The sequence below is a fragment of the Papaver somniferum genome, chromosome 5 (assembly GCF_003573695.1).
Source record: "Papaver somniferum cultivar HN1 chromosome 5, ASM357369v1, whole genome shotgun sequence".
Classification (NCBI taxonomy): domain Eukaryota; kingdom Viridiplantae; phylum Streptophyta; class Magnoliopsida; order Ranunculales; family Papaveraceae; genus Papaver; species Papaver somniferum.
In genome coordinates, this window is record NC_039362.1 from 6806920 (window position 1) to 6830240 (window position 23321).

Sequence of the window (23321 nt, forward strand, 5' to 3'; positions counted from 1 at the left end):
AGTGGATTGTGATGCTTCTATTATTGGAATTGGAGCCGTTTTATCTCAAGATGGACATCCAGTTGCTTACCATAGTGAAAAAAATTTTGATACACAAAAGAGATGGTCTACATATGAGTTGGAGTTACTTGCTCTTGTTCAGGCACTCAAACAATGACATACTTATTTAGTGCATCGTGAATTTTTCATCGATACTGATAATCATGCACTGAAATATCTTCAGACTTCAGCCAAAGTCAACCGTATGCATGATAGATGGATTTCAACAACTAATAAGTATACATTTTCCATTAAGCACAAGAGTGGAAAAATGAATCAAGTTGCAGATGCTTTAAGCATAAGGAGTCATCTTTTAGCTACTATTCGTAATGAAAGTTTTGCTTTTGATTACATCAAAGGTATTTATACTGAAGATGCATATTTCAAGATGCTGTGGGAACAATGGAATTCTGCAGCTCATGGAGTTGACGATATTCTTATCCAAGATTGTTTTCTATTCAAAGGTAATCGTCTTTGCATTCCTAATGGTTCTTTACGTTTACATTTAATTCGTGAACTGCATGGGAGTGGTCTTGGTGGTCATTTTGGAAGAGACAAGACTATTGCTCTTGTTGAGGAAAGATATTTTTGGCCATCTCTGAAACGATATGTACAAAGATATGTTATGAAATGCATAGTTTGTCAGCAAGCTAAAGGCACGGTTCAAAATACTGGACTTTATACACCGTTACCAATTCCTGATGCTCCATGGGTTGACATGAGCATGGATTTTATTCTTGGATTACCACGTACGGAAAGAGGAAATGATTCTGTGATGGTGGTTGTAGACAGATATTCCAAAATGGCACACTTTATTGCTTGCAAAAAGTCTACTGATGCTTCAAGTATTTCATCTCTATTCTTTAAAGAGATAGTTCGTTTACATGGTGTTCCTAAGTCCATCACTTCTGATAGGGATATGAAAGTTTTGAGCTATTTCTGGAAGACATTATGGATACGTTTGGGTACTACATTACAATTAAATACTACTTCTCATCCACAGACTGATGGACAAACTGAAGTTGTAAACAGATCTTTGGGAAATCTCATTAGAGTTAAATGCATGGATAACAGTAAGCAATGGGATATCTTACTCCCTCATATGGAATTTGCTTTCAAAACTTCAGTAAATAGATCCACTGGTAAGACTCCATTCGAAATTGTTTACTCTAAGGTACCTAATCATGTTTTAGACTTAGTTGTTCTTCCTAAGTTGCAAACTTCCAATGTCAAGGCTGATAATCTCTTAGAGAAAGCTTCTGAACTACATCTTGAAGTCAAGGCTAAGCTAGATGAGTCTAATGCTAAGTACAAGAATGCTGTAGACATGCACAAGAAATTAAGGACATTTAAAGAAGGCGAGCTGGTTATGATTCATCTACGTAAAGAAAGGTTTCCTGTTGGTACTTATAACAAGATTAAGATGAAAAATATGGTCCCTTCAAAATTCTCAAGAAAATCAATGACAATGCATATGTCATTGATCTTCCTAAAGACTGGAACATTTCTAATGTTTTCAATGTTCAGGAAATCTTCACCTTTCATGGTGATAATGATCTTCTACTTAACTCAGAGACGAGTTTTTTCAAGAAGGGGGGACTGATGCAGGACATCCCTTTTCAAACTCAAGCTAAACTCAAAAGCTTCTAGACTTTGTCTAGTTTCCTAGTTTTGTTGCAACTCTGTTGCGTTTATTGCTTTGCTTAGTAATTCTATTTTTAGTTAACTTCTTCGTTTAGAGTTTTGCTCTTTTTAGATTCTTGTTCATGCCTATATGTACAAGCTTAGTTTGTTCTTTGAGATACACATTATTACTATCAAGAATATTTTTATCAAGCTATTGCTTTTCAGTTCTTAACTTCTTTCTCACGTTTATCATTCTTCTTCGATTCTAAACCTCTTTTCGTTTCTCTGCAATCTCCGTATTGCCTTCATCCAGTTCGTTCTCCATTAGTTAACCGATGTTATGTATGCACGCCGGATGCAGAATCAGTGAATCACTTGTTAATCCATTGTAAAATGTCTTGGAAAATATGGTGTTATTTTGCCAAAAAATTCTCTGTGGTGTGGGCGACGTCTCCGGATTTAATTACTTTAATGAGGTCTTTGCCTAGTATTAGAAATTCTTCTCGGAAAGCTCTGGTTCTTAAAGTTTGACCGACTGCAATTGTTTGGTCTATCTGGAAGGAGCATAATTTAAGAGCCTTTCAAGATAAGAGTAAAGAGGTGAATGAGATTATTGAGTAAGAAGTTTACAATGGCTAAATGGTTGTATAGTCGCGGTGTCTTTAATGGTGTCACCATCTCGCAATTCATAATTAGCTGGAAAGAATTGATTTTCCAACCTTCCTGATTTGATTTTGTTTTTGTAAGGAGGTTTTGTAGTGTCAGGTTCAAATTGACCCCGCATTTCTGTGGTGTTTTCCTGTGGCCTTCTGTTTTGGTCTGTGCTTGAGGTTATTTCTTGGTTCTCCCTTTTATTTTTGGTTGGTTCTCTTTCGAGAACATATTTCATTACTTTAATCCTTCATGTATAAAATCTTTAATTTACCTATCCAAAATAATTATTTATTCATTTTAAATAAAAGAAATGAGCACCGTCCAAATCCTACTTCCGCTAGACTTTGTTTTGTTTTCTCAACTAGTGTTCTTCACGTGCATACGCACGTGCAAGCTGGGTCCAGGTTTGTCACTTTTGTCTGAGTTTGCAAAGTTAATTTTCAAATAAACTAAATTACTGATATACCCTAATATTATTTATTTTCCATCACTTTTATGGACATGGATTACGGGCAAAATGGTCCAATGAAATTTGCAGCTTCATTGCTACGACCCTAGCTCAGCTGGTCATCCCCTTTTCCCAAAGTTTAATGCATTCCAGGAGGTCCCAGGTTCGAGTCCCCAATGGCGTAATATTGCAGGAATTAACATGGAAGGTAGTGTTAGTTTGCCCCCCTTGTGACACAATCTCAGTCCCCTCCCGCCGTTTCGGCTCCCTTGGCTAGGTTACCATGAGGCTCGCTGGTAGATTAGCACAACAACCTGTTCAATTAACGTAATAGTATGTCGTTGGAGCTTACCTTGTTAGACTTCAAACGAGTTTCATGTAATAATATCTATCCAATAAAATAATAATAATAATAATGATAATAATAATAATAATAGATATCTGAAATGCACCTGTTACAGTACCTAAAATAGCTATGACATCTCCCCAGAATAATAAAATCTTTTTGATCCCGTATTGTCATTGGGTTTAAGGTATGTTCGGGCGGGGTTTTAATCCACCCTGGTGGTGAGCATGCCACCTAAAACAATCGTGAGTGCTGCGGCCATCATAACCCGCCGGCGTGGCCTGACCGCCTCACCGTCCTTGGTGGGGCCAAGGAGAACACTCTTCGGCTCAACCTGTCTCGACTCCGATTGATTAGTTCGGCTTTCCCGTCTCGTTACTCTGCATATCATGAGGTCCGTCTATTATCAGCAATAATCCGTCTCGTTTTTTAAGACCGATTGCAACTGTTAGGTCTATTCCACTTCCCCGATGACTACCAAATACATCCCGCCTAACCGATGATGTCCAATCCGGAATAGCGGGCCCGGGCATGATCAGCGGGCGGTTGTTCGATGGGACCGGTCATCATCAGTTGTCGGCTAGTCGTTTTCATTATCGGGGACAAGCTGATCCGCCAACACGGTTGAGTGCCCTTGCTTGCGAAATCTATCCCCATGTGGTGGACTGGCACGTGTACGACCAGTTCAGACGTGGCACATTCCGTCGATTCCTGCCAGAAGGTCGGCTTGGCGAGCATGTGAATCCTTGACCCGTCACAGGCCAATTGTTTACCCCACCAACACTTACTGCGGCTAGTAAGGACCGACTAGGGACCTAGGTCCGAAGTCTAAGGGGGCGTTGTGCTTGGTTTAACGTGTTCACTATAATAATCCGGAACCGAGGTACAAGGGGGCCTTGGTGAGCACCTCATGGTTCCTTCACATGGGTTGCGATTTTCCACTCTCCCCAATCTATCGCTACGCACATGCGTCTCTGCCCTAGTCTCTCTGAGTAGATATTACGTTTAGTACTTAATCATCAATATATCTTATTAGTTCGTGCTCAGTAGATCCTTGCCTTACGTCAAGGGTCAACACTCAACACTTCTCAAAACTTCGTACGTCCCAACTCTGCAGGAGTACTTAAAGTTTAATACCACCACAGCAGCTGGCTAATTCGTAGCTGACAGATAACCAATTAAATAATCGTATTATCATGCCTATAAGTAGAGGTTAGCTTTTAGTACTTGATCATCAATAACTATAATCATATAGTACTAAAAAAGTAAGGCTCATACAAGATTGATAATCATGGCCAAGATGAGTATGTTGGTTTGCTTATTCTTATTCGTCTTGATCGCAATGCCAACCTCTTCTTCCAGCAGTAAGTACTCTAATTTCCTAATCTTGATTACAACATGCATAGATGTATATATAATCAACTAATACAATTAGTTGATGAATATCAATCAGGGATGATGCTCCCGCAGGATCCCGGATTAGTAGAAACTAAGTGCACAAAACTGGTAAGTGATATATGCTCAGATGTTACTGGTTGCCGAGGTGCCTGCCCAACCCTTGAATGCCCAAATGCTTACTACGTGGAGAAATGCTGCAACTGCAAAGTATGCTGTTAAATTACCTGCTGGACGCTGCGTCACGTACATTTTATTCTTGAAATGAAATGTATGCATTTGGACCTTGGTGACTGTAGTGTGCGGATGGCATTCTGTTTCTCTCCTCTTAATTTCGTATCATATACTTTTTTTTTTTTTAGTAAATAAATCAGACTCAACTCTGGATAAGCATACCACAGTCAGTTATTTCCTCCTTGTAGGAGGTTTACCAAAAGAGAATTGATACAAGGACCATTCCACTGTGATGAGATTTTACGATTAAGTGAAACTTCTGCTAATTTACTTGCTAAGAAGTTTTCAGATTCTGGAACTCTACAAAGTTCCTTGAGGTTTCTAATACACAAAATAAAGTTTTTATATCTTCTTCGTATCATATACGTATTTATGTGTTTTGTTTGTTTGTATTTGCGTTCGGATAGAGGCTCGGCCAGGCCATATTCCCATCCATGATTGCTCCTAATTTGAACCCATGGAAATTGGATTTCACGGGTTGGTCCATGGAATGATGGCCGTGTTGTAATAAAAATGATTAAGTGAAAATTATTATTAAAGTGTAGGGGTTTTGCTATATGCATATTGATACACCCCCAAGCAAAACGGTACCTCCATTAGCAGTCTTGGTGGATAAGAGGTTTTCAGTAGTTGATGAGGTTTCTGTTGGATATTTTCAATAACACAGAAAATAAATCGGTTTTTATTTTTGGTTTGCCGCTACGACGGGGGAGTGTTCTGTGTTGAATAGACACAATAAATGTTAGTTGGAGATGAAGAGACACCTCTAATTGGTGTAATGGTTCATAAAAGATACAACCATTCCCAATAGACACCTTATGTGTCTTTTGGAAGAGAAGAAACATCTCCAACAGGCATAAGTATCCCTATAAGTAGTGAAGGTATTCTCCCATTCAAAACTATCAATTAAAACTTGTTTTCTCTCTTTCTAAAGCATCATCAGAAACTATTCTCGTGTGTTCTTGATTGGGTCAAGGGGTGCAAACCTTGAATCCAAATTCTTTGTTGTAGGCTTTCATTGTATCCTGAAGGCATTATTTCGCATACCTGTTGTAATCTCCAATTGATATTGGGAGGGTAGAAATAATCATCTAAAACTGTTGGAAAATGGGTTCAAATAGAGGATGAAATAAACACAAAGAAATTGTTGTATTCTCTAGTGATCCTAATTAACATTTACGGTTAATTCACAAAAAAGTCATTAAGACTTGCATACACTAGAGGCATATAAGATTTGTAGAATTGATTGCATGAGTAGGTGCAATTAATGAGGAGGAATGGCTTAGAACATAACTTGTAGAGATCCCATTTTTGGAAGAAGCCATCTCAAGCGGTCTTGATTAATTATGAATCAGGATATGATCTATAACGTCTCTAACAAAGACTTATAATGAAAAGTCAAGACATACAAGTCTTGTACATTGAACGGTAAGTCAATTACTCAAGAAAGGAGTAATTGCAGTTAGCCATTGACACAGAGAAAAACTTGGCAGACCTATTTATGGAAAATCTCCCAAAGAAAATGTTTTCAATGAAGTATAAAGAAATGGGACTAAGGTCTGTGAAGGAAGGTTGATCTCCCATAGCAGAAACCCAACCTATGTTTTGAAAAAGATAAACAAGGTTCAATATGGTACCAACAATTTATGGATAGAGATTATGGAGCACCAATATAAAACTTCCCATTTCTAGTTAGTGCTGGTTTCTGCAAGAAAACAGATGGATATAATTCTTAATGAGTCTATAATTATTTACAGGTGTATCGCAGAAACACCTTGGAGACTTACCTATATGAGTATGGAAATCAGACCATTAATGTGCTGAGAATAAGACCGTTCTCTAAAGTAGACTCATGAATCCAGGATATAGCACATGGCCATTAATGTGCTGAGCTACAGAACACACTATTCTCTGAAATCAATATGTGTGGAGATTCCGGTTTTATCACATGGGGTACTTGGTTCAAGACTAGTTTCACCATTGAACCTCGATAAGGATTTGAATTTCTTACACTAAGTGAAGGTTCAAATCCAAAAGATACCTATCATTTATGTATTGTTTTCAACGATGATGTTTATTCCCAACTTTGCTTGAACTACGTTGGCTTGATCCCACTCGGGTACGTAGGCAGTCACTTGAGTGATGCAGCCACTCCTGTTTTGTATGTTTTACTTTATTTTCTGTTTTGGTTTTTGAAAATAGGGGGAGATTGTTGGATATTTTCAATAACATAGAAAATAAATCGGTTTTCATTTTTGGTTTGCCGCTACGACGAGGGAGCGTTCTGTGTTGAATAGACATAATAAATGTTAGTTGGAGATGAAGAGACACCTCTAATAGGTGTGATGGTTCATAAAAGACACAACCATTCCCAATAGACACCTTATGTGTCTTTTGGAAGAGAAGAGACATCTCCAACAAGCATAAGTATCCCTATAAGTAGTGAAGATATTCTCCTATTCAAAAATATCAATTAAACTTGTTTTCTCTCTTTCTAAAGCATCGTCAGAAACTATTCTCGTGTGTTCTTGATTGGGTCAAGGGGTGCAAACCTTGAATCCAATTTCTCTGTTGTAAGGCTTTCATTGTATCCTGAAGGCATTATTTCGCATACCTGTTGCAATCGCCAATTGATATTGGGAGGGTAGAAATAATCGTTTAAAAAAAATTTATTCGAGTCTTGAAAGTCAGGAGTACAACAATTTCTTTGTGTTTATTTTATCCTCTATTTGAACCCATTTTCCAACAGTTTCAGCAGTGATAGTGTGAATCCATATGTATTAGACTAATGTTTTATGCAGTTCACAGTCGAGAACTCCTCAACTCATTATTGTTTTGCTGCAATCTAATTGGTGTAATCTAACATGATAGAGTACGTGTTCCAGCGGTATTACCATTTATATATGGTCCTCTCTCATTTTACGCAAACACACAAAATTTCAAAGTGCATTAGAGAGCTAGTGGGCTTAGAAAATAAGCATCTACTCTAGAGTGTTTTAAGTGTTGATGGGAACTGCTCAGGCTACTGGTAGGACCATCTATTGTCTTTATAAAGTCAGTGGTTGTTAACAAACCGAGATGATAAACCAGTTAAAAACCGCCTCTCACAGATTTTTTTTTTATTTATGGGCTCCACCCCTCAGAAGACGTATAGGAGGTGGGCTGTGAGGGACGGTTTTTTTCTCTCCATTTTTTTCGTTGTTTGTGAAGAATTTTTGTTAGAAAATAAGCATGACAACAAAATTAAAGATACTGCATGCATGACAGTAGGAATTTGGTCCGGTCATGCATCAGATTAGTCTTCATTTGATTTGACTAGGAACGGTTCATTCATATTATTGACCTTGATCTTTCACTAAATTACCATAATGCCTCTCAACTTGATGAAATGTGCTTTTAAGATTCTACTACCCGTGAAAGGAAAACAACTTTATTTCTTGTTGGAAAAACGATTAATAAAAATATTTTTTAAAGATTTTTAATTTAGTATTTCTTTTGTGAATGAAAACTTATTAGTCCCACATAGTGGAGTTTCCACTCTTTAGTTGTTTTTAAGAGACTATATAAGATTTTTAGTCCCACATAGGGGAGGAGCTCTTCTTAACTTGAATTTGTCAATTATATAAACAAATTCACTTCTTTTGTAAATGTATGGAAAAAATGGGTTGCTCTATATTATAGAGGGACCCCCAAGGGATTCTCTATATTTTAGAGAGACCCCCAAGGGATTCTCTATATTTTAGAGAGACCCCCAAGGGATTCTCTATATTTTAGAGAGACCCCCAAGGGGATTCTCTATATTTTAGAGAGACCCCCAAGGGAAAATGTTTTGTATTGCTTTCTTTATCATTCGCGATTTTCCTTAATGTTTTTTCGGAGTTGCCAAGCTCAAGTTGAGCATCTACTACATATGCTAGTAGTAGGTGTATTAGGGTGTTTTATCCTGGAGATATCCGTCCTGTGAGGGCTATAACATCACTCTTGAGTGTAGCCGGACGCTAATATCTTAAGGACAGCGTGTTGAACACGCGACTCACTCTGTTTTCCAAAGTTTTGCCCTGTTGTTGTTGCGGAGATATGGGGAGTTTGTTCGTTTCCTCAAAGCAATCACTTCCACTATAAAGGAGCTAAGTATCAATAAATTTTTGCTTATTTGATTTTCTTTGTTTTTGGTTATTGCACCCAACAATCTTAAGACATTAGTTATTTGTAATAATCGAAAATGGTTAGTCTTGTGAATCATGGATGTTAATTGTGGAGTGAAAAACAAAAAACGAATTTTTGGTCAGCTGTAGAGTTTCGAATTTATCTCTCAACATAGAAGGAACTTCGATGACCCCTTTTGACACAACGTAGTAGACATTCTGATAGTTACCCGCTTAAAATTTCAGAATTTTTTGAGTTGTAAAAATATTTTTTTTGATATTTTACAAAACAGAAAAACGTTTCTGAAAAATTCTGACGAGCAGAAATTTGTTGTTAACTAAATTAATTTTTGTGGGGTAACCATGAGTTTTTTGAAACGATGATTCAAACGAAGTTTGTATATCTAGATGTTATCTTCAAAACTCATATTTTACTTTCTGATTTGGAATTGTGATTTGTGAATAAAGGTGTCATCTCCGAGGGACATGGCTAATAGCCGCATGTGGTTGGAAACAAATCTTCCAAAGATGGAAAAGGTGAGAACATCGAACGCAACACTAAGCGTGGTCTTCATAATAAAGGTATGTTTCGTAAACCTGAATCTAACATTACTTTAATTAAGGGTGATTTTTATGTTTGTAAATTCCTAGTCATATGGCAGTAAATTGTAGACAACGTAAAAACCTTAATAAGTAGTAAGTTAATGCTAATTTAGTTGAAACAAACTAGAACGAGTTCAGTGGCATGATGTCGGAAGCTATTTTAATAACCAATGTGAGAGATATTGATGGGTGGACTTTGGAGCCACTAAGCATGTTTGCTGAAACAGAGACCTGTTCACCTCCTACTAGAGGATAGGAGATGTCGAGAAACTCTATATGAGTAACTCATCTGCAACAGAGGTTGCATAAAAGGAAAAGGTCGAGCAGAAGCTCATATATGTAATGTGAATGAAGTTTTCATGTTCCGGGCATATGCAAGAATCTTGTATCTTTTGATGTTGTAGATGGTAAAAGATTGAAGATCTTAAGTGAATTTAGAAAACTTGTTGTAACTAAGGGCAGTGATTTTTTAGGCGACGGTTATAAGACTTAGGGTCTTTATAAGCTTAAAAGAAAATCTGATAAAATGAACATAGTTGATTCTTGTGCTTTCTTTTGTGTGACTTTGACATGTAAATTATAAGTCAATGCATAAACTGGATAGCATAGGTTGAACACAAAAGTTAAATTCGCGTAAAATCAAAATATGATAAAAAACCTTTTAGCAAAATGTTCATAGAAATTCTAAACCCTTAGAATTAATTCACTCGAACCTAGTTGACATGAATCCGGTTCAAACTAGAGGTGGTAAGAAATGGTTTATTACTTTTATAGACGACTGTACTAGGTATTGTCATATATATTTGCTTAGAGGTAAGGATGATGCCTTAGAAGCCTTTAAGATGTATAAAATTGAAGTTGAAAACCAAATGAATACTACCATTAAAACCAATAGGTCTGACCGTGGTGGTGAGTACAAAATTCCGAAAGGAGATTTCTGTGTAAAACATGGCATAATACACGAAGTTACCCCTCCTTATTCACCTCAGTCGAATGGTGTAGCTGAACGTAAGAACCGTACCCTTAAGGAGATGATGAATGCCATGTTAATTAGTTCAGGATTACCTTCGAACTTGCGGGGGGAAGATGTCCTCTCAGCCTGCTATATCCTGAACAGAGTACCTTTTAAAGGATCAGATAAAACTCCATATGAACTGTGGAAAGGTAGACAACCTTTTATGCATACTTCAAAGTGTGTGGGTGTTTGGCTAAGGTTTCCATCCCTAAACCTAAAATATAGGACCCAAAAATATAGCTTCGTCCATAACATTTACCGAAACCCCACTCTGCTAAGAAGCTTCATTTAGTGAAATGGACTAAGTCCGTCTGAACCAGACTTGGGATCATGCTAGTTTACCTCCGGGGAGTAAGACCATAGGATGTAAATGAGTCTTTAAGAGCAAACGTAAGGTATATGGAACTGTGGAAAAATTATGAGGCTAGGTTGATATCTAAAGGATATAAACTAAAAGTAGGTGTACATTTCCTTGATTCTAATTCGCCTGTGACAAGAATTACTTCCGTTGAGATGCTAATTGTTATTAATGCCATAAACAACTTAGAGATACATCAGATGGATGTTAATACAAATTTTACAAAGCCGTGAATTAGATAAAGAAATTTATATAGACCAACCTGAGGACTTTGTAGTGAAAGGTTGTGAAGACAAAGATTGCAAGTTGAACAAATCTTTGTATTGTTTTCAAATAAGCACGTAAACAGAGACATGATAATTTGATCATGTGATAATGAGTAGTGGATTTAAGGTAATGAATCTGACAAGTATATTTGCAAGTAACTTGTTAAGGATGCCTATGTGATTGTATGCTTGTATATTGATGATATGCTTATACTTGATATAAACGTAGATATAATTAATTCCACTAAAACATACGCTGAATGAGAACGTTGACTTGAAAGACTTAGACCTTATTGATGTAATCATAAGGATGAGGATTATAAGATAATCTAACATTTATAGTCTTAGTCATTCTCATTGTGTTGAATTTGTGCTTATGAGATACAATCAGTCTGATTGTAAGCATGCCTTACTACGTACGATTCTTCTTGTAGATTCGAGAAAAATAAGAGTAATGGAATATCTTAACTTGAATACTCAAGAGTTATAGGATGTATGATGAATTTAATGAACTGTAAGAGTCCAGACATTACCTATATTGTGAGTAAGTTAAGTATATATACTTGTAGTCCAGAACAAGAGCATTGGGATGCGCTTAATAGAGTATTATGGTACCTAAAATACTCTATTACCTTTTGTTTTATTTATGAAAGGTATTTTGTTGTCCTTGAGGGACTTTGTGATGCAAACTGGATAGTTGACTCAGAGGAGTCTAAGTTTACGAGTGGATATGTTTTCACTCTAGCAAGAGGGTTTGTTTCTGGAAGTTTTTCAGACAAACATATATTGCTCAATTCATTATGGAATCTGAGAGTATTGCGTTAGATAAAGCACGAGAGGGGGCCGAGTGCCTAAGATGCTTTCTAGAAGACATTCCTCTCTAGCATAGGCCTGTGCCAGCTATATCTATACATTGTGTTAGCCAAGCTATAATAGTTAAAGCTAAGTAATAACTAATCTCAATCGGCGTTATTTCCATTGATTGGCTAAAGTCCAAGGAGAATTTCGCGCAACCTTTGACGAAATGTTTGTACAAAGAGATAGTTAAAAATGCATCGAGGGGGTTGGGGCTTAAGCTTATATATTAAACTTACCATGAAGGATACTCAACCTTGCTGACTGGAGATCCCATGATCAAGGTTTCGAATGAGAAACTAATTTGTGGTGGGTAAAGGTAAACACTATCAGAGATTTTCATTCTCTGTCCCTTCCCTATGGTGTAGACGTGATAGTGTGACTGCATGTGGAGGATGACTTTTTAATAAGTCTTAATGAGTTCTATAGTTTCAATTTAAGATTGAAGAGGGGTGTAGCAGTAAACACTCTTGATGGATATCACCTATCTGAATGGGGAAGTGGGTCGCTTCCTATGAGAATATGAGCTGATTCTCTAGAGCATTCTGAGAAACAGGATAAGTCCAGGGCCAAAACGGACACAACGACACGAGCTTGGAAGCAACCTTGGATATATCATGCGTGGTTATTATCGCGGATTACACCAAACGCTAGCAGTTCAAGACATCGCGTTCACTGTCTAGCAAGTAGTTCTGGTAATCTCTCACTAAGCAAAGGTTTAAGACCTCATGGACACCTCTGCCTATAGTGGTATTTCCTGTTTTTCGTTTTTATCTATTTTTAATTCATTTTGAGAAAATGAGTTTTATGTTGTTTTTATGGTCTTGGTATTACTAGTTCTTAGGACCTAAGGGTCACTAAGGATTCACTAGTTCATGATTTTTCACTTTGGTGAAAGAAACTTTTAGTCTCACTTGTGAGAAACTAAAGATGAAAGCTCTTTATACTATTATGATTTATGCAATCCATAGTATGACCTTGGGATCAACACACTACTGTGTGAAGGAGAGGACGTTGAAATGGTTAGTATGAATTCAACATGCACGATCTGTCTAGTTAGTTCGGGTCGTGAGATTGGGTTGTTGATTTACCAAGATCTATCTGTGTTTTTCACGTTTTATTGAGTTTTCATTCATGTGGGGGATTGTTGGAAAAACGATTAATAAAAATACTTTTTAAAGATTTTAATTTAGTGTTTCTTTTGTGAATGAAAACTTATTAGTCCCACATAGTGGAGTTTCCACTCTTTAGTTGTTTTTAGGAGACTATATAAGATTTTTAGTCTCACATAGGGGAGGAGCTCTTCTTAACTTGAGTTTGTCAATTATATAAACAAATTCACTTATTTTGTAAATGTATGGAAAAAAGGGGTTGCTCTATATTCTAGAGGGACCCCTATATGGTAAAGGGGTTTCTCTATATTTTAGAGAGACCCCCAAGGGGATTCTCTATATTTTAGAGAGACCCCCAAGGGAAAATATTTTGTATTGCTTTCTTTAGCATTCACGATTTTCCTTAATGTTTTTTCGGAGTTGCCAAGCTCAAGTTGAGCATCTACTACATATGCTAGTAGTAGGTGTATTAGGGTGTTTTATCCTGGAGATATCCGTCCTGTGAGGGCTATAGCATCACTCTTGAGTGTAGCCGGACGCTAATGTCTTAAGGACAGCGTGTTGAACACGCGACTCACTCTGTTTTTCAAAGTTTTGCCCTGTTGCTGTTGCGGAGATATGTGGAGCTTGTTCGTTTCGTCAAAGCAATCACTTGCACTATAAAGGAGCTAAGTATCAATAACTTTTTGCTTATTTGATTTTTCTTTGTTTTTGATTATTGCACCGAACATTTCTTTCTTCTCAGCTTGGCCAGTAGCTTGTCTTGAATCTTGATCTCAGCCACCACAGGAATTTTTTAGCTGCTCTCGTCACCTTGGAATGAGCAGCTATTTCCAAGAGTAAGGTGTTTTCTCTAGATGAAACCAATCCAAGAGTTAGAAAAGCTATGTAGGATTTTTCTAGAAGCACCGGGTGAAAATCAAGTTACTATCTCGGACAAAATCATCAGCCCTTTTAAGTTTCAATTCTGGTAGGTTGTTTCTTATAGCGCGTTTAGATACCAGAAACAAAGATATTTTGCTTCACAAAAAGTCGACTATTTTGCTTCTAAAAGTCGTTCTGAAATTTTACACCCAAACTAACTTCTTGCTTTTTTGTTTTCAGAAGTTAAAAAGTTACTTCTGAATGTATTAGTAATATAATGTGTTTGATTAGTAGAAGATATTGTAAAATAAGAATTTAGAGTTGTAAAACCAGCCAGGGGGCATATTAGTCTTTTCTTCACCAGTGATAAAAGAAGCCAACCGAGGGAAGCTAGGTTTGGCTTTTCTCCTTCCCATTTTCTTTTCTTTCCTTGGTAATACTCTTTTCTTCTTTCCTAAAAACTTAGAGAAACACGACTGAAATCACGATGCTGGTAATCTCTGTGGAGGTATGGCCGCATCGAGTTGCTAATGGTGTTCATGTTGGTTTGATTGTAAATGGGGAAGATGAGTATGTATTCTTCAACTTGAGAATTTGAATAGAGGTAAGTGGTTCTCCCTCATTTGATACAAATGATTCTTATCAATTTGTGAGTTTGTGTATCACACTGGAAATGCATGTCTGATTCGTCACGTTCTTGTAAATTCATTTTCGAATTGAAATGCAGTAAAACTAGGGTTCATATAAACATGGGGATTTTCCCTAATCTTATTTAACCAGATTATAAAGCATGGGTCATTGGTCATTCACTTTAATATTTCGAAATGATGGGGATCTTTCATTTCTATTGTGAATGAGTTTTTAATCATGTTTGTTACTGCCGTAGAAATCTCTGTATAACTCGTTTGTTATATTGCCCAATTTCTCTACCAATATTTGTAGAAATCCCGCAATCGCATGTTGTGCAACATTTCATTTATACCTCGTTTTAGACTTTATGGCTTGCGGTACTAATGATTTTCTACATCATACCAAAGCAGTGCTAACTGTAGCTTTGATTTAGTTGCTGGCTATGTTGGGTTCTAACACAAACTTTAGTAAATGAGTACATACGAGTCGGAATTCCTTCTTCATGTAATTGACGGACCGGTAGTAGAAGAGTTTTCGAGATGGAAAAGGAAAAGGAAGTGCGACTGTTAGGTTCATATCCAATTCCAGTGTGCGGGTTGAAGGGAAGCTATAAAAGGGGAAAAATACAACACTAAAAGCGCTGTCTCTCTGCTGACAGCAAGACTCCCATGACCTGTTTGGTGAAAGTCCCAGAAGTTATATCTTGAAGGTTAGACAATTTTGTACTCATTTGGCCGGTACCATACGTTTGCTTTCTAAGCATGTATGGTCTATTATTAATATATCTTCTCACTCTAATAATGGTATTGGTGTGTATACTCTTTCTCACTTAATTAAATGGTAAATGGACTTAGAACTACGCGTGATTGAAACCTTGTAATGTTTTATCTGTTTCATGTGTAGTTATCATTTGGTTAATTTTAACTTCATGTTTTACTACTTATCACTTTGAGTGGATTATTAAGGAAGCCTTGATAAAACAAATTGAACCCATGATTTTAAGCTGATTCTTGCAATGGATGTCGGAGTAGCTAAGTGCTTAACTTTTGTTGATCAGATTAATTATTGCTAGTGTGTGGGTAATGCTTCTTTTGAATCTGATAGTAAACAGTAAAAATATCTCATAAGGATCAGTAGAATTAGCATATTAAGGAGGAGTAAGCGGTGTCAATAGGTGTCGACGACGTGACCCTGACTTTAGATTTCTGTGGTCTGAGAATCTCATATTACATTGTGGTTTCTGCTTGGATAATAACTTGAATATTAAGTGTTGTATTGAATATTGTTATTAAATCGAAATTCGGAAATTGTAATGGAGTTGCCAGAAATTGAGCTGTGATTGATACACTAGAGAAATCAAGGTAAGGCGTTCATATATTCTTCTGTAATTTTGATGTTGTGTCCATTTTATATTGGCCTCTTGGTGCTCCATATTTGGTGTCCGTACCACTTAGTGTAGTCATTTGTGTTCACTGTGTATTGGTGCTTCAACTTATGCAACTTGAGTTCATTGGATAATTTCTTGTGCGTAATACTTGCACCTTCTTAGGTTTACTGTTTGTGTTTGGTATCTTAAATGGTACACCGTTGACCAGTTCCCATCACTAGGCTGAACATTTGATTATATGTCACTATATCCATTTAAGTTTTAAACGGGATCTACATTTAGAGCTGTACAGGATATACATAACTTAGGAGTCTGATTTTAATTTATTTGATGTGCATAAATTCTATATTTAGGGTAACCTGGATTCAACTGAATTTGTCAATAGGCATGTAAGGAAAATGAGAAATATAAGAAATTGCTCCTTTCGGATTGTCGTTTTGTTCACTAAATTTACTTGATATGATACTGGTTGAGGCTGATCTGTAAGATGTTATTTCTTTCATTATAATGACTAAACTCCAATCTTGTTAAGAATGATATGGATGGTGATTTGACAAGTAGGGATAGTTGTTGCTATGCAATTCAGACTATCCATTGAAAGGAATAGTTTCTACTGCTGAAGGTAGTTCATACTATCTAAACAAAGAATGACGAAATACGGTCGTGCTTGATCCTTTCGAGAAACGGAGAGGGTACGTAGGCAGCCGCTATGCGGTTCAGCACATCTGCAAGGTTGTTCATATTGCCTAGAAAGGGTTGGTTGCTGCTTGGCAGTTCATACCATCCATTTGGAGATGATTGCAACTTATGCAATATATACATTTGTTGGTAAGAGGTAGTTCCAGTACTGGCTGTTCATACTACCTAGTGAAGAGATGATAGTTGTCTCTCTGAGATAATTCATACCATCTGATAAGACAAGAGATGATTATTACTGGTCGAGGTAATTCATATCATCTGTCTAGGCTTGAAAGCTAAGCAATGGTTATTATATAAGAGGATGGTTGCTGCATATGATGGCAGTTCATACCATCGATCTAAAGATGATTATTAACTCTTTGAACAGTTCATATCATCTGAGAAAGATTGTTGGTTTAGCTTGAACAAGTACACCAGGCCCACTGGGCCCCCCCACCTACGGGTGGCTACTCGGAAGACTGTTAGCTGTAACGGTGGCTGGTATCCAACTACTCTGGCAAGAGACCTTGTGTCTTCACAGTAAAAACGATTGAAATACTTTGTTGGATCCGATGACCCTTGAAGTATAAAAGCTACGTGTGCTTGCTTATAAAGCAGTTTGAAGTAAATTGATGAACATTTGCATGGTAAAATTGAATGGGTCCGAAAAATTTGAAAGTCCGGTTTTCTCGAGAGAGTCGGAGCTTGCCAAGCGGGTTGTAACCCGTCCCGTTGGAAGCAAAAATTTTCTGGTCCGTCACAATAGATCTATGTTTTGTTTATTAATCAATGGTGAGATTTTCGTTTTCAGCCTTGGGTTGATATCTGTGCCAGAAAAGATACAGAAGAGTTTTTGCAAGGAAATCCAACTCATCAACTTGTTGTTGAGTAACAGCAACTAATTGTTCCGAGGTTCAGCCGCAAATTGTTGCTGTTAACGGTGAACAACAGCAGCAACACTCGTTGATTATCTTGAGGTATGATTCAACTATCTAAATTGTACCATTTTGATTTCAGTCAAAAGTTCTATGTTAGTTATCTTCTGGTACCTGTTCTTGGTCTAGGTTCTTGAGTCCTCTATCTATGGTTTGGTTGGTGGTTAATGGTGTTACTGGTTTATGTTTGGGATCTCTACTTGTTCAGATCTGATGATCTTGTTTGATAACGATGGAAAGAATAGCAACAAAGATTAGAAGAGATATCTTTTCTTGGTTCTGGTGTTTTCTCGTTCAGTGCTGTGTGTATCTTGTTCTAGTTTTTTCTCTTGCCGCTTCCTTGATTTTGCAGTATCAAGCTTCATTGTTATTACCCGTACAGGTTGCAATTTCAATGTTCAAACTACCATCCCAGATAACTAAAATGAACTATGATCAATTCTAGATTGTTCAAAGAATGAGGGCATCATTCCTGGTGCAATTCTAGAAATGGTGCATACATGCCTAAGGTTCCTTGTTCAAATGGAGGGAGGGGGCCATTCAGTTGGACTGCAAATTGAATGTCTCAGTGTTTAGCATAAGATTATCCACCTTTAAAATGAAAGAAGACGGATTGCAAATTCTAGATTTTCATGTATAACTGATCCAGCTTATCAATTTGACATGAGTGATTCCTGGTTTAGTGTTATCTCTGTTAGTTTGTTAAGCCTTCATTTGTTTGTTTGTTAATTTATCAGTTACCAGATTGCATCGTGTATGCATATCAACATTGCATTTTTGCATTTCAATTTGGTTTTAAAACCATTTGGCAGAAACATTGATCTATTGATTGCATTCCAAATTTATGTCTGTGATTTTGTTCTCTTCATTCTAACTTAAAGAAATAAGTAATCCTATTAAAACTGTGCTGGTACTAATTGGGGGCGAAAACACTCCTAGCTGAGTGTCTTGGCTCAAACGATACACAGCATTAGGGACATCCTCTAGAGCAGGGTTCTCTACTAGAATGCCAAGGAGTATTTTTGGAAGGCAGCCAAAGATATGTGATAGCCAAAGCACTGTACAACATTACATGAAAAGCGTTGGTGTGATATGATACTGAGACAAAAAGAAGGAAAATGCAAGAGTATGGCAAAATCTTATGCATTCCGTTTTCTTAATTAGGTAAGTTCTTTTCCTTCCCCCGCACAAGCACTTAATGTTCTTTCGGTTATATTACTGTCTTTTCAATTCTTTGGATTACCAAGTTTTTAGCTATTCGAACATTTTAGAGCATGTTTTACGTTTTACATAAGAAAAAAAGAATTTTTTCCTAAATCCTTCGGTCAGGATTAATTTGGGAAGATGTTAGGGCCAATCTGTTCCTGTTATATGGAGTTTGCTGTTTCCAACTGAAGTAGTGGAATTGTTACGATTTTCTTCTAGATGTGATTTGTTTTGGGTATAAGTGTAGGGGTTTTCGTTTATGAATTTGATTTTGCTATGTTGTGAATGTACTTCGGTTTGTTAGACGTTGACTGTGGCTACAATATGGTGCTTGACATTTACATTCTCTCTCAGGAGAAGTCTGAAAATGTTTTCACTTAGTGGATAAGGGGTTTTCAGTTGATGAAGTTTGAGCAGCCATCGACTGATATGGTGTGTATCCATCTGTATTATACTAATGTTTTATGCGGTTCACCTGCACTTTCAAAATATGCACATAAATATACATGGAGGGTGATTTCCCCATATGTCACACTTCAACTCTTTATTTCTTCAGTGCTCCCAATATCAAAATAAAATTTTCCTTCATATCATCTGATATTTCTTCTTTCTGTTGTTGTGTAGAGATTGATAGGATGAAAGAGAGGTTTTCTGAATTGCTACTTGGTGACCTCTTCTTACATCAGGACTAGCCTCGGATTTCCTTGCTTCCCTGCTTATCATGAAAAGGTTGTTTCGTGTGAGAAATCCGTAGGAAAACTTTGTTATACAGTAAAAGCAGGAGAATCCCTCAGTCTCAAATATCATTATGAGTTTTCCTCTCAAAACAGAAGTTAGCATAATTCACAGTCTAGAACTCCTCGACTCATTGTCTTGCTGTAATCTGATTGGGGTGGTCGATCAGTTGCTTTTATTCTGATTACAGTTTTATTGCAGAATTTTTTAAAATTTATGTTCCAGCTGTTTTACAATCTTTAGCCAAACTATACATATGGTCCTCTCTCATTTTGCACAAGACACAAACCATATACTTGAGTGGGGATTATCGAGTAAATTGGAATCACATTTGGTTTGACTGGTAACAGTTCATTTTCATTTATATTATTGACCTTGATCTTCCAGTAAATTACCACAATGCCTCAGATTGATGAAATGTGCTTTTAAGATTCTACCCATGAAAGGAAAACAACTTCATTTCCTTCTTCTCAGCTTGGCCAGTAGCATTAAACACACAGCTAGAGTTTGGTAAAATCTCAATATCTCTCATTTGGTTTACATCTTTATTATCAGGATTTTTCCCTGAATCTTTATTTTGCAAGAGTTTAGGGCTTGTTGTTTCTGTCAGCTGTATTTATTTTCTTGTTTCAAGTGAAGTTGTGACAATTTTGTTTGATATGTTATTTGTTTTGGATCAATTATGCAAAATTGGGTAAGCAAAGCCAGGAATCTAGTTTTAGCTCATCCTGTTGTTATTGTAGGACTTATCTGCTTGTTGTGATCAAAAGACTCTCGATCTGTAGGTAGATTTTAGGCAAACATAGACCGGACCATTAATGAATACCTAAAATAATGAACTAAATTTGAAGTCATGGTAATAACATATTTTCTCTGCAGTGAAAAGGAACCCACAGATATCTAGACCACCTTATTTATTACCTCATTTGTTTTACACTCTACATATATCTTGATTCATGGTTGTTTAATTGATCATTATTTGGTTAATTCGTTTGATTCAGCTTGTTCAACCATCAAAGTAGCTTAGATAGAGTCTGCCGAAATTGGACAAGCTTTGCATAGTTTCGGTTCTCTATGAACGCACGAGCATAACTTGAGCCTATGATCATATCCAATAGTAGAGTTTTCTTGTTGCTGATGTTACTCTCTCTTACAATGTTTTATAATTTTATTTTCATTTCATGTTAAAAATTAAGACCAACTCCGCCTGTGTAGTTTCGACACAGCCAGTGCTAAGCCAGGATAAAGGAGGAAGGTCGTGATTGGCCTGGCAAGCCAGCAATCAACCAAAAGAGGGTGAGAGCAGTACTAAGTTGGGCGACCACTTAGGAAGTCCTCGTGTTTACCTTTTTCGGTTGAAAATAAAGACCACTTGTACTTGAAATTACATGGGTTTGCATTTTTAAGTAGATACTCAGTCTATTAGATATATTCATGCTGAAATTAATCTGATTTCTTGTGCCGTATTCTAAATTGCAGCGAAGATGAACCTCCCAGATGATGTCATGTTGGATATCTGTGTTAGGTTGCCCGTGAAGTCAGTTGGGCGATTCAGGTGTGTAAACAAGTCTTGGTACAAGTTACTGAATGGTCGTAGGTTTGTTCAACAGCACCTACATCATGCTGCTGAAATGGACAAATTAAGTTTTACGATAAATTTTACGAAAGATTGGCGGCATCAAATTTACACCATATGTTATGATCCCTCATTATCTGCATGTACTGGTTCTGTTAATACCAATCTCCCGTATGCAGTGAGCACCGATCATAGTGATCTAAATTTTCATGGATATTGTAATGGTTTGGTTTGCGCAAGTCCTTCCAACATGAATATCCTTTGCCTATGGAACCCATCCACAAATGAATATAAGCAATTGCCGGAAACTCCACGAGATACGCCAATTACTAGTACATCTTACGGAAACATCCACAAAGCTATACAGTGTGGGTTTGGTTATGATTATATATACAAAAATTGGGGAGTTCAAAGTGGTATGTCTTACCAAATACGGCAATAATTGTTGCAGATCTGATGAAACCCAGGTGTCTGGGGTTCACCTCTATACATTAGGATCGGACACTTGGATAACACTTGAGAGCATTCCTTATGTTGTTTATGGCCAGTCTGATGTAGCTCAGGAGCCCGTTGATGGAGTTATTCATTGGGAAGCATATCGCACATTTGAGGGATCTAAAGTCTGCAATAGAGTTATTCTTTCTTTTGATTTTGAGAAAGAGATGTTTCAAGAGATGCCATGGCCAGACTTGTTAAGTGAAGTGTTCAGAACACATCTGTGTGTGTTGGGAGGGTCTCTTTGTATATGTGGTTTTAATCGTAGCATTGGTGTTGAGGTATGGGAGTTGAAGGACTGTGAAGGGAGAAGGTCTTGGAATAAGCTTTTTACCGTTGATATGATAAAACATTTTGGGTTGGTTACAACTGTTGTGCCCTTACAATCTCTAAAGAACCGATATTGGTTTTCATGTCCATCAATATGACCCAAAACATGAAACAAGTAGATCTCTATTTGTCTTTGAGGATTCAATTGTATACTCTTCAAGAATTGCAGTCTATGTTGAGAGTTTAGTTTCACTGAACTCAGGTAGTTGTCTGGGTGATGACGTTGATGCTCAGTGTGGCGAAAGCCATCAGGTCGAAGATGACAAGAGGGCTTGAGAATCTGACGCACTTCGTTTCTTTGGTATGTCTCTTTTCTTTTTGCAAACAACATTTAGCAGATTTTATCAGACTCAAAGTAATCTTCTAGTTATTAGCATCTCTGAGCTAATGGGTTTAATTAAACAGGTACTATTGTTAGCAGAAGATTCAGCTCTGTCAGAGCCTACATCAAGGATTGGAAGCTAATTTGACGTGCAAGGTGTTTTCTCTGGCTGGCACAAATCCATGAGTTAGAAAAGCTAATGCAGGATTTTCCTAGATGCACTTTTAATTCTATCACTTTTAATTCTATCTATTGTAAGTGCAGTTATCTCTGATAGAAAACATTAAAGAGTATAAATAAAAAATAACAAAATAAATTTAAGTAGGAAAAAAAAAAAAGGTCTCAATGGAAACAGTAAAACTACCTCCAAACAAATTTGCAAATGTTACCAGTAATTTGATCTATGAATCAGAAAACTACTTACTATCCCAGGTCCACAAATTGGTCTCAGAACATGAGCCAAATTTACCTGAACACGCATCAATCAAAGAACCCAGCAATGTGGCGAAGCTCGAAGTGTACCAAGTGCTGGAGCTGAAATCGAAGGAACCTGCATTTTCCAGGAAAAATTGATATGTCCTAAATCTATTTCTCTTTTCAGCACCACATAGCGGGATCCATATTCCTCTATCTGTACCTTACAGATTCCCCTCACAAAACCAGAGAAAGCCAACATATCCTCTCTTGTTTTCTGTCTTGATCTGAGCTTACGAACGAGATCGTGGGTTGTCACATTAGCCTGCTGCAACAGAGCAGCCTTAATTTGTGATTTCTGCTAGTGACAATGAACGTCTTGAAGGCTTGGGAGATTCAGTAATACTTTCTGATGCAGCTGCAGACCCAATTCGTTTTCCAAATAGTGACCAGTACCACCAACTGCACCATCACCAGATGATTTTTCCTTTGTTTCATCAGCTGCTAGTGATATGGATGTGGTTAGAGGAATTAATGCTGCAATTTCTGCAGAAGGCTCTTTCTGTGAGTTGCTGTCATCAATAGGCTCTTCGATCAGAATTGCATCCTTTTGCTCTGGAGCCTTGACAACTGACAATTCCGTGCCACGACTA

At 37.1% G+C, this 23321-nt stretch overlaps 1 long non-coding RNA gene across 3 annotated transcripts; it reads left to right on the top strand.

The window, feature by feature from the left end:
* The first annotated feature begins 14380 nt into the window (after positions 1–14380).
* Positions 14381–22573, top strand: LOC113280945. Of its 3 annotated transcripts, XR_003325853.1 has the most exons (6): positions 14381–17632; positions 18530–18754; positions 19151–19228; positions 19421–20041; positions 21011–22233; positions 22338–22573. It is a non-coding gene; the product is annotated as an uncharacterized LOC113280945 (long non-coding RNA). The 3 variants fall into 3 exon arrangements; XR_003325852.1 differs by having other exon boundaries at positions 14381–18754; XR_003325854.1 differs by lacking the exons at positions 18530–18754; positions 19151–19228; positions 19421–20041.
* The last annotated feature ends 748 nt before the right edge of the window (positions 22574–23321 follow it).